We start from the raw sequence: 6,175 nt of genomic DNA, 5'->3' as shown, positions 1-6,175 counted from the left end.
AATAACATTTCAGCTAAATATATATTTGAACCATATAACCCAGCATTCAAATGAACATTATTAAGTCATACCTTGGATGTCTCACTTGACCTTAATGTCGTTATAAAATAGTACATAAATCTACTAAAAAATCAAACTGCCAAGTAAAAACCTTTATCCAATAGGAGGAGGCAATCTCTGGGAGATAGACCATGTACATGCACAAAGAAAGGAATACAGGCAATACATATTTATACATGAATATGATTCAGGGAGAAGGTGACTTCTAAAAGCAATAGCTTGTATATTGGAGGACTGGATGGTATGACTGCTACTCAGACTTGGAGAACACTTTATCTCCTGTGCAGTCCAGAGAAAGTGATACCCAGTCTAATCATAAATATATGACAAACTTCAAGAAGAAATTAAGAAACTGGACTGCAGAGGAGTTAGTATGAAGTAAATCCATCTAATGGTAAAGATTATCAGACATGGATAAGCCTGGTTGTATCATCCCTTCCAATCAGCCAGTTCATGCAAAAATGTAAATCTTTCTTACAAAAACCAAGTTGTCGCAGAGTTGTTATCCAGGCTGGCTCTTTTTGACCATAAGAAGCCAGAGCAGGTGATCAGTAGACCAGGGGCATGGTGACCTTTTGGGTGACAGGGTGGTGTGAACAGGGCAGGAGGGTGGTGAGAACTTCAGCTGGCACAGCTGCTACCCAAGAGCAAGGAAGGAACTAGCCCAAAGGCTAGCAGAGCTATTTCCCTGGAGGAAGAAGAAAAAACGCACTTCTGCGGTGATATGACTGCATCCACAGGAAAACTCTTGCTGGACTCACTGGAAGTCGTACCAACCACTGAGATAGATCAGTAGAGAGGAACACAGGAAACACTGGTCTGGATCAGACCGGTGGTCACCTCCGTGTGATGCTTCTTGTGGCTGGCAGCTAATCCTCCCCAGCCAGGTGGGACAGGTCATGGCAGGGAGCCCTCACCTTTATAGGAGGTTTTTGCTGGACATTAGCAGCTTTAGGCAGGGCCTGAGTTAGGCAGACAAAGGTTGTGTGATGTGGCTGTGTTCAGTTCACAATTCCAGCGCTGGCAAAGTGCTGCTGAACACAGCCTTGGCCACGTTCCCCGAGCAAAGATGCTTAGGTTGAGCTGGTATGTTACCACCGCTTTGCGGAGGGCAGAGTAAAGCAAGATGGTTGTGTCTGTGCTCAAATGAACAAATAAAACAGCCTCTTGCCAGGGCTCAGCTCTGGGATGGCATCATGTCCTGCTGCCAGGGCTGGGATAGCACTGAGGCAGGGCCCCAGGTGTCTCTGCATCCCTGTGCCCATGGTGTGAGTCCTCCTTAGGCTTACAGAAATGCCATGAGCCTTTATTAACCGACATGTTTTACTCTTTTTCTTACCCACACGGACGATCCTCTAAATGAAAAGCTAGACTGGAAAAGGGATTTTATATTTATTAAATTAAAAATGTCACAAACCAGAACTCCAAAAATTAGTATGCTCTTTTGGAACATCTCTTAATTTATACACACACACTCATACATACATATATACATGCACACATGCACACACACATACACTGAGGCATATTTTTATATAATGCATTTATAAATAATAATGGCTTATAAGTTACATAATATATTATTTATTATTTTCTATTGCTATCAAAAAGATATTGAGCCATTAGGAATAAAAAAGTAATATTGCCTTTATTTAAATTCGTTCTTTAAATTGATTTTTGAAGACTTGATAAATATGCCTTGTTTCAAGTCAAATGATAAAGGTTTCAAAAGCAAGTGGGTCACAAAACCTAAGGTATTTTTCTTCATTAAGTTTTTATCAGCTAAAATGAATAAAACATTGATGTGGCCAAAATATGAATATGTGAGTTTTCTGCCAAAAATTAGCACTGTACAAGTGATTTAGTTAGTTCTGCTGCTTTTATTGGTGTAAAATACCAAACTTAGGCAGTTCACAATGTGCAAGCCTTCAGTAACAGAATTACTAATGAAATCAAAGGTGAGATGTGAGCAGGTTAAAGCAGCAGTAAGGCTTAGTGGTTAGGGCTACAGGAAGCAAACAAAACAGAGAGACATGGCAGCTAAAATGATACTGTTGTGTGGCTATTGCAATGCACAAGGCAATGATTCTGCCCTCCAGTAGGTAATCAGGAAATCAGAAGTTTGTTTTGACAAAATTTCTATTTTTTCACTAATGTTAAGAAAGGAATGGAGAAAGGAGAAACTTACTTAAAAAATTGAATGCAGACCAACCTGTCTCTAGCAAATAAATCACCGCAGTCAGTTGAAATCACTGAGAAAACATTTGTCCTATTTGTGTAGAGGACATATGAAAACCCATTTATGACCAGAAAGCCATTTCATTTTAGGCATAGGAATTGGACAAATCCAAATTTTAAAATCTCAGAACCCTTGCTCAGCTACTCCAGTCTGTGTACCAGAAGTATGCAGGTTACTTTCCTTCTGATGTTAATAATGCTCACTTAAATGTCTACTTGTTAGCTTGCTCAAAAGCATCAGTCTTGGCATGGTCAGGGGTACGGCTCCTATTTCAGTATCTGCTGGGACTCATAAATTGGATCTTCCTCTGACTACCTCCCCTGAAAAGCTTGGTCCAGTCAGCACTCATGTTGCTCATCCGAAAAACTCCAGTGGCTGTGTCAACTTGCATTGAAAACCCAGCTAGAGAAGGCAGAGCCCTGTCTTCAATAGCCCAGCGTTCACAGCTGCTGCATGTTCAGCTCTTCCCTCCATTAAAAGTGCTTTCGTCACATATTTTCCCTCTAACTGAACCACTTTCTCATTACTAAGCCATTCTGGGTAAGCTACTTGATATTTCTTATGCTTTTTGTATAAATATGTTTTCAATTAAAAAAGACAAAAAGACAGAACATTATATCATGGCTACGCTCTCTGTTTTCAGGGGGTGGCTCACTCTTATTAAAGTGTGTTGAATACACTTACCAGGCTGGACATGTGAAGAGGTGGAGTACCTGTGGAGGGCTTCATCTCACTAGACTTTAATGTAAATATATGCAACCAAGATAATAGCTCTAGTTTATAGCTAATGCAGGGACTTAGGCACTTTCAAGGCATTATCCATCTAAACTAGAGGTCTACTTCATGTCTGCTTTGAAATAGGATAGATTGTCCCAAAATTGCAGGTATTTCTCTCCATTGGCCATGACATGACTACCGTAGATGCAAACATCTTCTTACCAACTCTAGCTGGATCCCAAGTGGGGAATAAGACATTTTGCAACATAGGGGCTGTTTCTGGCACAATTCTTGCATGCACAGAAGCAGGTGTGTAGGTTATTGGAGAACTTTACTGACAAAACTAAAAAATCTGTAGTCTTCAAATACCCAGAGGTTAGGTGATACTTGAGGATCTCATCCTTTAAAGGATACTGGCAAATTCTACCAAGGACCATTTCACGTCCTTTTTATATTGCTTTATCATGTGGAAATATATGCTTATATGTAAAAACTCTACCAAAACCCCATCACTGGTATGAAGCATGTATGCACTGGTAAGAGAGCACAACTGTCCGGTTCAATCATGAAAAGAAGAAACAGAATGGACCTCAGTCTCTGTGGCTGACTGTGATGTTTTTTATGAACATGCAGACTGGCACAGAGTCTGAGTCCAGAATATTTTACAAGCCAGGGAGTGTGTTTCCAAACTTCTTATGAAGACCCTAAATGGTTGATTAGAAAAGCATTTTGGGTAAGACTTGACTGGTAGAAATGTTCAGGAGACAGGGAAGGAGCTGTGCGAGGAGCATGCAGTCTTTTCATTGCATGGCTAGTGTCTGTACAGCCAAATTTTCATTTAGCAGCAGTACAATGGTTTCTGTTTTTACAAATACTCTTTGACAGAATCCTGAAGGTCTATCAGCTATTGTGCTTAGCTTTTCTTTACACAAAGACGACCATTGTAGATTGAAACATCAGATAGATAAATAAATCTGTTAGAGATGGGGACAATCATCGGGCGTAAAATGTCTGCCCTTTAGAAGATCTCAGCTTTGAGTTTGTGGGTACAATCATGAATGCCCATGTAACTTTCTACAAAATCCAGAAGAGAATTCCAATTTCAAGTGTATCTTGCTACTGCTCGAATATCTTTAAGGTAGGAGGAGAGACTTCCTTAAAGGTTGCTGTCCAGTAACACCACCCATGCAGTATATATGCTCCCAGGCAGGTCCACACTGCTCTGCAGTGCTTTCCCTGCTTCTTCCCCCTCCACCCTCCTCTCATCCAGCCTCTGCCTACTTCATTGATGGGAAACAACAGCAACATGGTACACTACATTCATTCCTCTGACAGACCTGTCTGCTCAGGGATTTCTCAGAAATTCTCCGTTACGGGAAGAAATGCAGTAATGGATAGTGGTGGAATTCATAACTTGTGAGCTTACATAAAGGCATTCAGTTCTGATGTATAAAAACCAGTATCTCCTTTAAAACAACCCTTTAACATACTATATAGTTGTGGATGTCTTCATGAGCTTTTTAATGTCAACCATTATGTTAAATTCTTGTCAAGTACTTTGCTTCAATTCTACTCTGAGGCAGTGATTTCCACAGCTTGCAGACATTTTAACGCTATTAGCTTTATTAATATGACGTCGTAGTTTACTACCTAAATAAAGCTAAGCCCCACTGCTGAGACTTAGGAGCAACTTTCAGAAACTGTGATGCAGAAATCCCTCTGGTGGGAACTAGCCACTTGCCCCTCACTGAATTTAAGCTTGAATGTTTTCTTGAGTAGGAATGGGCTATTGGATTTTGGCAAAGGGTGGACACGGAGCAGATACTGCATATTGGCCCCTAGGCTGTGAGAAAGTTTTTCAGGCTACACTAGCCTCTATGATAACTTTAAGTCTTATATTTCTTTAGGGAGTCATCTTCTGCTTTCCTCCGGCTGCTGCTAGTATCCATTCAGCTCCTGTTCTGCTGCAAAAGGGAGAAACTTGTGGCATGTCAAAAAGTGAGGGGAAAAAAAGCTTTGAAGAGCTCAGTGCAGCTATGGTTAGACAATTTCCAGTGCCCACATGAATTTGGCATAAAGGTAACTTGGGTAACTTATCACCACTCAACATAGTAGTGTGCAGTATAGCTATACCATTGAATACACCCTTCACCCTTAACGATGACTGAAAATCTGTTTGAATGGGGGGGTAAATGCAGAGATTTGAAGCTGGCATAACACAAGACAGTTTCCTTCTATTTAGTCCATGTTAAAAATGCAAAAGGGTGGTGCAGGCTTGCTCCTGGCAGTTTGGTTTATAAAAATAAATGTTGTGGTTAAGTGGGTGGGAAATACAATGAGGAGCTGAAGACCAAATGGGAAATGTCTCCTTGCTGAGGAATGCTTTTGCAATCTTGATTTTCTGTGTGTAAAGTCAGCCTTGCTGTGCGCAGACTAAGAGAAGAGACCACACAACCCTTTGGGGCGTATGGGAGTAGTCATTATGAGGACTCAGAAGTATTTGCTAAGATGCCCTAATAAACGAATGAAGTAGCTAAGCTGCCTTCTCTTGCTGGAGAATAGATTGCTTTCTTATGCCAATTACAGAAACAATGCTGAACATTTTTTCCCTCTTATCATTTAGATTCAAATTCTCCCATCCTTCATCACCTTATGTAACTCATTCCTCTGTAGACAATTCCGCACAGCTAAACTCTGGAATAACAAAAAATATTGTACACACTTCCCTGGAGCTTTTCAAGTGTCTGACTGGCTACATCAACATTGACCTTGGAGTGGTGGGCCAAGGAGTTGGCTCAGGTCATGTTTTCTTAGACAATGGTGGGGAGACTGGGATGTCTACACTGGCTCAACGTTGCAGGATGTGTTGCACCAGCAAAGGCAGCCAAATGTGAATGCTCTTGGCTTAACTAGCAATGTCAGTAGGAATAAGCCAGCAGAGCTTCTGCTCAAAAGCTTTCTGGTGAAAAATCACCTTTCAGAAGCAACCTTACCCCACCATGACTATACAGGTACCACGGATCTGCCTTGTCTTTAAAAGCAACATAGCTGTAAATATGGAGTCTGGTTCAAAGGAGATTTCCTTTGAAATTGCCACCTTCTTTAATGACTGCAGAGTGACTCCCAGATCAGCATGAGCAAAGCAAATATTCTGGTGGC

This window comes from Mycteria americana, chromosome 4 (genome assembly GCF_035582795.1).
Source record: "Mycteria americana isolate JAX WOST 10 ecotype Jacksonville Zoo and Gardens chromosome 4, USCA_MyAme_1.0, whole genome shotgun sequence".
Taxonomy (NCBI): Eukaryota; Metazoa; Chordata; class Aves; order Ciconiiformes; family Ciconiidae; genus Mycteria; species Mycteria americana.
The sequence above is the reverse complement of the archived record's forward strand: the minus strand, read 5'-3'. Positions refer to the sequence as shown.